The sequence below is a fragment of the Physeter macrocephalus genome, unplaced genomic scaffold, assembly GCF_002837175.3.
Source record: "Physeter macrocephalus isolate SW-GA unplaced genomic scaffold, ASM283717v5 random_527, whole genome shotgun sequence".
Classification (NCBI taxonomy): Eukaryota; Metazoa; Chordata; class Mammalia; order Artiodactyla; family Physeteridae; genus Physeter; species Physeter macrocephalus.
This window is the reverse complement of record NW_021145807.1, coordinates 21,372-30,030: the sequence shown is the minus strand read 5'-3', so window position 1 is coordinate 30,030 and position 8,659 is coordinate 21,372. Positions and strand designations below refer to the sequence as shown.

Below are 8,659 nucleotides of genomic sequence, written 5' to 3'. Positions count from 1 at the left end.
AAAATAGAACTACCATATGACCCAGCAATCCCACTACTGGGCATATACCCTGAGAAAACCATAATTCAAAAAGAGACATGTACCACAATGTTCATTGCAGCTCTATTTACGATAGCCAGGACATGGAAGCAACCTAGGTGTCTGTCGACAGATGAATGGATAAAGATGATGTGGCACATATATACAATGGAATACTGCTCAGCCATAAAAAGAAATGAAACTGAATTATTTGTAATGAGATGGATGGACCTAGAATCTGTCATACAGAGTGAAGTAAGTCAGAAAGAGAAAAACAAATACCGTATGCTAACACATATATATGGAATCTAAAAAGAAAAATGGTTCTGATGAACCTAGGAACAGGACAAGGAATAAAGACATAGACGTAGAGAATGGACTTGAGGACATGGCGAGGGGGAAAGGTAAGCTGGGACGAAGTGAGAGAGTAGCATTGACATACACACACTACCAAATGTAAAATAGATATATAATGGGAAGCAGCTGCATAGCACAGGGAGATCAGCTCAGTGCTTTGCGACCACCTAGAGAGGTGGGAGACACAAGAGGGAGGGGATATGGGGATATACATATGCATATAGCTGATTGACTTTGTTATACAGCAGAAACTAACACAACACTGTAAAGCAATTATACTCCAATAAAGATGTTAAAAAAACTAAAATAAAAAAAATAAAGAGAATTTAAGGGACTTCCCTGCTATCCTTGATAGAGTTTTCCCAAATAGGTAACAATCCTAAAATTTTATTTGACTTTGCAAATAATAAGTTGTGACATTATCAAACAACAAAAAAACTTTTTTCTTATCCACCTTGCTAGAGGAAAGACTGATTTATCTCTATATTCTCTCTACCAAAAAAATTCATCTCATCAACTTATTGTCCTGTGCAGAGGCTGTCAAAGATTATGCAGGCAAAAGTATTTGAAAGATGTCAGACATTCTATTAATAAAAATACTATGCTCTGATTTTTGTGAAGTTGGTAATATTTTCCAGCTTCAAAAAATTGTAATTTGTTGTGATTACTTTTCTTGTTCTAAATCAATGTTAGATGTTTTACTCAAATTTAGTTTTGTATTCTTCTACCTAAGAGGCTTCCCACTTCCCCCTGCCAGACACACACACACACACACACACACACACACACACACACACACACCCCTGTATGATCTTCAGGTCCCACAAAAACTGGAAGTGCCTAAACTTATCCTTCCTGATTCCACGCCAGTCTCTAGGCCTTCCCTGAGTCCCCAGGAGAGGAAATGCCCTCTGCTCTGGGTGTCCACAGGACCACGGAGGGCCCTCTATTATTGCCCCTCACCTAGTTTAGTATTTATGTGCTTCTCCCTTCCCCAAGGGCAAGAGCTGCATCTTATAGGTGTTTCTAGCTGCACCCAGCACAGGGCCTGGCCCTGAACAGACACTTAAAAATAGGAACGTTGGGGGGTGAGGGTGCCCCTCTGAGTCAATGGGGATAGTTCTTGGTGCTCAGAGCATCTGCACCCTGCACTCTTCCTCCTTCAGGAGGGATCCCCTCTGGTTTTCCAGGAACTTTCATATAGTTTTTCTCTTCTCTCCTTGCTCTCTGGAAAAGATTGGATACTCATTCACTCTGGGATTCAAATATCTGACTGATGTCTGACTTTAGATTAAAACGTGTGCCTTTCCAGAGACTTTAGCCCCAAGTACTGACACTCTTAGTGGTGGACTTGCAGGCATGATGAGTTGAGGAGGCGTGTGGGGCTTGGGTAGCTTTCTGCCCGATTCAGGCCTCAAGCTTCCGGGAGTCCATGTCTTTTAGTGGTTGACTGATGTCAAGTAGAGCACGGCTGGGACTTCCCTGGCGGTCCAGTGGTTAGGACTCTGTGCTTCCATTGCAGAGGACACAGGTTCGATCCCTGGTCCGGGAACTAAAATCCTGCATGCCGTGCAGCACGGCCAAAAAACAAACAAACAAAAAACAAACAGACAAACAAAAGAGTATGGCTGGGGATGGCCAGGTGGGAGGGAGAGAAGGAAGAACTGAGCACGTGTGGCGGGAGGGGTGGAGAGACATCCTCATGGGGCAGGGTAGTTACCGGACCACAAGTATAAGCCTTACATTTCTTGAGTTCCTCCGGAGAAACTGGGAGTCCAAAATAATTCCACCCCTGAGTATATGTGACTTATTTTTTCTCTCTTAAACAGATCATTTGAGCCTCGGTTTCCTCATCTGTAACACGGGGAGGTAATTCTTACAGTGCTGAACCTTGGGACAAGCGGATTAAAGAACAGACGTGATGACGCTGAGCAAGCACAGTGACAAGCCCTGGGGCGTAGCAGGTGCTCATGTAACCTGCATTGCTGATGCTGTTGACCCAGCACTGGCCTGAGGTCAGGACACCTGCCTGCTTTGAGTCCCAGCTCTGCCCCGGCTGGCTGGGTGCCTCCCCAGAATTTTTCCAGATTATCAGAGGGCCGCATGCCTTTGCCAGTTTGGAAACTATTAAAGGTCTAAAGCCACATAGATTCTTGGAGTGAAGTTGTGGAATTCCTGGGCCATAGCCATCCTCAGCATCCACTGAAACCAGGGCTTTGCAAACTGTTTTAGCCACAGAACCCTTTGTTCACATGAAATTTTAGGTAGTAGCCCAGTATATAAAACAGGTAAAATGGGGCTGGTCTGGTGGCAGCACAAGGCGAGGGGCTCAGAGGCCTGTGCCCTGCTCGCTTAGTCTGGAGGTCTGGAGGTCTGGGGACAGCCTTGTTCCCCCAATCCTGTTCCCCATGGAACTTCCATGAAACCCAAGGTTCCATCGTGAAAACTGATTCTAGTCGAAATGCCCTTTGGGACTGGAAGGGGAAGACTGTATATCATAAAGGAGGAAGATAATGTCTCAGAATAACTCGAGGAGTCCTTTGCTTTCTCTTGGCCTCAGTTTACCCATCTGTAATCAGGAGAGGTAGGTAGGTGGAGCACCTCTGATTTTCCAGGGTGTTTGTCTGTAACTCCAGTCTAACACATGGCACAGGCGCCACCTAGTGGTGAAGAAGGGCTCTGGCAGCTGGCGAGATGCCCAGCTATTTCCCCAGGTGTAGGAGGCAAAGGTGAGGTTGTATGCAGATGACCCCACCTTTTGGCCAGGATGGCACCTCTCTGGATACAAGTATTAAGAGGCACGGCGAGAAATCTGCTCCCTGGTTCTGCCACTATACCCTGTGTGACCTTGGCTGACCAATCTGCAGCCCGAAGGGCTCGAATGAAGTTCTTAATGTGGGATCTATGGGTCTATGGTGGGGGATTTTGTGAAATCCCTGAAATTTAAAGAAAATTTTGTATGAATAGGCAGTTATGTGTGAGTGAGGGTCTAATTCTTTAATTGCTTTCTGAAGGAGTCTCTTAGGTCTAGATGAACTCCAAGGGCACCCAGGGTTCAGTAATTCCGGGATCTCCCCCTTTGGAAGGTGCACATGTTCAAACAACTTAGATGGCTGACATTTGCCAGATGCATCCAGTTTACCAGTTTATGTGGAGAAATACTAAGGAAGCCGAGGATAAATGGAAAGCAAAAGCCCCCTAGGTAAGTCCCAGCAACCAAGGATATGCAGCTCTGGCCCCAGTGGCCTGAGGCTGGGAGCTGAGCTTTCGAGCTCTGCAAACCTCCGCTAGCTAGGGGCACTGTCTGGGCTTTCCCAGCCCTGATGGGACCTCCGTGGTCCCTGGGCAACTTCAAAGGTAGGGATTGACAACTGGCACCACTGGAGGACTGCAGTCCTCATGGTCTGGCTCCTTCCAGGCCACAGCGATGGGCTCTTGTCTCAGGTTTCACTCAACTCCCTTCACCCCCAAAGCCCCATTTTTTTCCTGGGCAAAGAACTTTATGAACCTTTGTTTCAAACTTTATTCCCAGGCTTCTTCAGCTTGATTAGCTGTGAAGAATGAATTGTGTACAAGCAAAAACTCCCTGCTAAGTGTCCCACTCTGTCTCCTTCTGCAAAATATGAAGCAGGAGGTGGAGGAGGAGAAAGGCATTTACTGTCGAGTCTGCTCTGTGGCCGGCACTGTGCTAAGTATTTTACTATAATTAGTTCATCTGAGGCTCACAGTGGCCCTGGGAAGTAGGATGTTCCCGGTACACAGCTGCACACTTTGAGCTTGGCCAAAAAGATCGTTCAGGTTTTGCCGTAAGATGTTACGGAAAAACCCGAACAAACTTTTTGGCCAGCCCAGTATTAAGTGACTTGTCCCAAATCATACAACTAGTAGGTGGGCTGGGGTCTTAATCACGTCTTGCTGTCAGCACATGCTGGGCTTTTAGGACTGATGGGGAGTGGCATTCCCGAAGGTGACTCATGACTCACTTAGAGCTAGGGTGCTGATGGGGCTGCCCGGCAGTGAGATTAGACACTGGCCCAGCTCCCAGGCCGGCCTTCTTGCCAACCCGTCAGCCTAGAATTGCCCACTGACTCTGCTGGGATGTCTCATTTCCTGGGATGGTGATGGTGACCGAGGATCTGACCCAGACATTCCCAAGACCACACCCTGCTCTGCTCCGTTGCTGGGTTTGGGAGTCCACCCATGCAGAAGCCCACACCTCCTCTTCGCTCCCTCTGGGGCTTTCAGACTACCCCTCCCTGCAACAGGCCACACCTGCCCTCTCTGTGCTCCCAGCCCCACGAGGGGTGACAGCTGCCACCCCTCACCTGGCTCACTCTCCAAGCCAGGCTTCTGCTCCTGGGGGTTTCCTGGCCAACATGGAAAACCATCAAACTTTCAGACGTCATGCTTCTCTTTATAGACAAAGCCTGAGGGACTCAGAGTCACGTGGATGCCTTGCTTTCCTGTCTAGAACAGGGCCTCCGTGTCGGCTTTCCACCACTTCAACAGAGACTACCCGTCCCTGCGCCCCCCACTTCCCCTCCCACCCATTGATTTAATGAGGGAGATACTCACTTAGTGATGGTTGGAGCCCAAGCAATTTGCCAAAGATAGCTAGCTGGTAAGTGACGGAGCTGGGATTTGAGCCCAGGGAGACTCAGTCCAGGGAATCTGTGCTCCATCACGAGGCTGGGCTGTTGTCCAGGTCAGAGGCTCACGGATCCCGACTTCGTCGTGCAGCTTGTTGAGTTCTGTACTCAACTTCATGGCGTTTGCAAATTAGGTCAGCTTGCCTTCCACCCCTTCCCCCAAGTCACGGTTGAAGTCTGGTGAGTGGCTCCGACCACCTTCCAGGTGACAACTGCCTGTCATCAATAGTCCTTGGTTATTAGAGTTGTCCAGTTGGTTTCCAGCCCACCTGGAAGGATATACACCACCCCAACGTCTTCATAAGTTTGTCACATTATGTGCCTCCCTGAAATCTGGATGAAAAGTATCTCCAGCAAATTCCCAACTCATCTATTAAGCCTATTAAATCAAAGAAAGGAATTGAGTCTGTGATCATCTCTTTTCAGTAAGATCCTTTTCTTTCTTGGAATTTTCTCCTGACTTCCAATTCACTTCCTCCACTCACGTCCCTCTGTTAGTGACCCCTTGGCTGTCACAGTTTTAGAATCTTGATCTGCACTTGCTCAAACCATATGAATTTGGGTGGGGTATGGTGAGGCCTGATGCAGAGCAAAAGAAACCAGAAGGAGGTGTACAGCTTTATAATTTTATACTCAGTTCCCTGGGGAGAACACTGCATGCCACATAGGGCCACCCAAAGGAAGCACGGGGTTGGTTAAGAGGCACAGGGAGAGACCGGAGGTGTGGGCAAGTGCCTTTATGGTGGTTTCCTTGGGAAGGAGCGAGAGGCCAGGCAGGGTGAGCGAGCTTGGCATTGGCTCTCTTTGAAAGTGGCGACCCCGTGAAGTTCATGTTCGCTGTGACTATCAGAGCACGGGGTTTGGGACTATCGAAAGTCTGCAGGTGTTTTGGGCTGAGCCAGGGTTTACTTGGGGACAGCTCATGGCCATTTTGCGGATGTTAAAGATCAACTTGCAGAAACGAAGAGTCTGGTTCACACACCCCTCCACCCCAGGACCCTGCCGAGACAAAGCCCAAATCTGCTGCTCTTGCTTTCGAGTCATCGGGGATCTGACCCCACGTGACGATCAGGGGAAGGAACGGTCATCAGTTGGGATGAGGAACTCAAATCTGTGCAGGTTCTCCAGGCTCGCCAGGCCATGGGGCTGGGGGTGGAGGCCTCTTCCTTCAAGGCGGACCGCCCCTTCCCACGGCGAGGCTTTGAGCTACTCGTCTGATAAGAAGAGGACCAGCCTTGGTCTCCTAACTGTTCTTGCAACACACTTGTTTGTGAAGCAGGACGGGGTTCCTGATTCCTAACCCGGTCTGTTGATCACACAGGTGAGGGCTAATAGTTACCAGTTGCATCAGAGCTCCCCCCTTGCAGGCAGTGAGAGGGGGTGCCTGTGTGGGTGACAGACAAGGCAGGCGATCTGCAGTTGAAAAACATAGGGAGGGTGTAGCTTCGTGTGAGTAATGTGTTCTGAAGGGCGAGGCAGCTTTGAAGCTGCTGCTGGGGACGGGCAGTGATTATGAAAAGCAGCAGTGGGCTGAACCAATGCTTTTGATGTTAATTAACTCTTCATTAGGACAGGGGCCCGACCTAGAGGGGCTGGGAGCTGAGGGGACTGAGCGTCCCCGGTAACCACATCCTAATGGGAAGGTGGGAGTCAGGGGGCAGATGGAGAAGGCAAAGCTGCCGGATCTTTCTCCATCTTTCCCACCCTGAGCCCAGGGAGGGAAAGATGAGGTGTGATGTCACAGCATCCATCTGGAAGGGCTCTTAGCAACCCCCTGTGCTGGCATCCTCCTGCGGAGGGCTAGCGTCCCCTGCATGGACTCCCTGTAGCCTTGAAGACCGGACACCAGAGAAACACAGCCCAAGGAGGCTCTAGGAAGAGAGTTTAAGTTTTCCAACCAAGATTGAGTTAACTAGGTATAGTAACCCTTGAGGTTAGTCCTATTTGACTCCCACAATCACTAGATATCTCTATTCCCTTATTTTAAAATTTCAGATGACTCCATTTACACTTCTTTTTTGCGAATAGAAACATATACTCTATAAGTTTATTGACAACTTTATTATTCTGGGAGAAAAAAATTTGAACATGCCTTGCCTCTACCTACTCGGGGTCGCCATACTTTTTCTGCAAAGAGCTGGATGGTAACTACCTTAGGCTTTGTGGGCCATCGAATCTCCATTGCAACTGTGAACTCTGCCTTTGCAACATGAAAGCGGCCCTAGACGATGTTTACACAGGTGAGCCTGCTGCGTCTAGCTGGCACCACAACATTCCTGAAATCAAAGCACGTGTCGGGTGGCCATTCCCAACAGTGACCAGCAGGCAGATGCTGCCCGGATTCCTGTGATCAGAAGGTCAAGGCCTCGGGCAGGCTTGGTAGCAAAGGATGCTGGGATTGTGTCATGGTATCTACCGCTGGTCCAGGAAGGGAGGGTAGCAGGTGAAGGCTAGGTATTTGCAGATCTGCGGGGCAGCCCCATGCTGGGGAGAGTGAGGGGGATATGAAGAACACAGGCTTCGAGGCTGTGGAATGTGGGGAACAGGAGAGGAGACCTGTTTATTATGACCAGGACCCCTAATTTCCCAAGTGGTGCAGAAACCAGTCTGTGCCTTCTGATGAGACTTTTCTAAACATTTGGGATGAAGTTACACTTAGAGAGTCATGATTTGATAGAACAGTCTCCCTGCCCATCTCTCAGCCTGCCTCATGCAGTGGGGCCCACTTACACCTCTCTGAGAGGGTTGTGAGCCTGCCTGCACTTACTGATACACTGGGAAAAGTCACGTAGGAACCAAGGAGGGTTCTGTCATAGATCGACGTCTTCCTTTTGTTTACCAAGCAACATGAACTCTTTTGTGCTGTAGCAGAAAAGACTGTAGGCTTCCCAATGTCCCCACACTGAAGACCCAGGGTTCAGATTCCAGCTCTGGCTTCCCTTCTTACTAGTTATGTGACCTTGAGTAAGATCCAACACTTCTTGGAACCTCTGTTTCCGTTATTCATTGTGATGTAACAACCCATCCCCCAAACAGTGTCTTCAACCAATAACAATGTTGATTTTTCTCAGCCGGGCTTCCCATGTATGCTCAATCAGGCAGTTGGGGTGAGGGTTCCCTTGAACGAAGTCTTCTTTGCTCTCACATCTGGCGCCTGGGCAGGGAAGACTCACACAGCTGGGCTTCTGGGGCATCCTGTTCTCCCCACGGCCGCCTCAGAGCAGCTGACTCCGTCTATAGTGGCTCAAGGGTCCTAGAGCAAGTGTCCCAAGTGAGACAGGCAGAAGCTGTGTGGCCTTTTCTTTTTTTTTTTTTTAATAAGACTTTAATTAATTTATTTATTTTTGGGGTTTTTTGTTTTTTGGGTTTTTTGCCCACGCTCTGCCACATGGGAGACCTTAGTTTCCTGACCAGGGATTGAACGCACGCCCCCTGCAGTGGAAGCATGGAATCTTAACCACTGGACCGCCAGGGAAGTCCCTGTGTGGCCTTTTCTAACCCAGCCCAGGAGCCACACAGCATCCCTTCCTCCTCATTTTCCTCCTTGAGGCAGCCACGATCACCATCCCCCGACTGGAGGGGCAGGCTGTGGACTCCACCTCTTTTTTTTTTTTTTTTTTTGTGGTACGCAGGCC

The 8,659-nt window shown here is 49.0% G+C and overlaps 1 long non-coding RNA gene across 4 annotated transcripts in view; it reads left to right on the top strand.

Moving 5' to 3' along the window:
* Positions 1 to 2,515, top strand: part of LOC114485104 (uncharacterized) — a 10,676-nt gene extending 8,161 nt beyond the window's left edge. For all 4 annotated transcript variants that reach the window (XR_008616715.1, XR_008616714.1, XR_008616716.1 and 1 more), the window contains exon 3: positions 2,205 to 2,515. This is a non-coding gene — a long non-coding RNA (uncharacterized lncRNA). The remainder of the gene's footprint in view (positions 1 to 2,204) is intronic.
* The last annotated feature ends 6,144 nt before the right edge of the window (positions 2,516 to 8,659 follow it).